Here is a 599-nt window from a genome sequence, read left to right on the forward strand (position 1 = left end):
GGGTCTCGCTCTTGCTCAGGCTGGTTTCGAACTCCTGAGCTCAAACAATCCGCCCGCCTCGGCCTCCCAGAGAGCTAAAAACTTAAGTGATTTTTGTGCCAGATCATATTACTGAGACTAGAATTCCGAAACTCTTTGAGAACCACACTGAAATGCCTGAAAGAATTTAAAAGTGTTGTTACTTCTCACTGCTAACCATTACTAAAGGAAAACTATATTAAAGTAGGTCTGGAAAGCTAATACGTACTGACTTGTAAGTGACCTTAAGTTGGGCATTTATTCTTAGCCCCTTGAGAAGTCACATTTCATCCAAGATATTTTTTCTATGAATTAATTATCTCTCCAAATAGGTCTGAATCTTCTAGAGCTGTTTTGTCCAATATAGTAGCCATCAGCCACATATGGCTATTGAGAACTTGAAATGTGGCTAGTCCAAATTGAGATGTAGTATAACTGTAAAACACACACAGGAGTTCAAAGACATAGTATGGGGAAAAAAAAAAAAAATGTGAAATAGCTCAATAATGTTGTATATTGTTTATATTTTCAATGATTTTTGAATATTGGGTTAAATTAAATACATTATTAAAATTAATTTC

The 599-nt window shown here is 35.1% G+C and overlaps 1 protein-coding gene across 1 annotated transcript in view; it reads right to left on the bottom strand.

Moving 5' to 3' along the window:
* Positions 1 to 599, bottom strand: part of PRRG4 (proline rich Gla (G-carboxyglutamic acid) 4 (transmembrane)) — a 28,723-nt gene that overhangs the window by 20,194 nt on the left and 7,930 nt on the right. The window lies entirely within an intron of this gene.

This window comes from Propithecus coquereli, unplaced genomic scaffold (genome assembly GCF_000956105.1).
Source record: "Propithecus coquereli isolate 6110/MARCELLA unplaced genomic scaffold, Pcoq_1.0 Scaffold30, whole genome shotgun sequence".
NCBI lineage: Eukaryota > Metazoa > Chordata > Mammalia > Primates > Indriidae > Propithecus > Propithecus coquereli.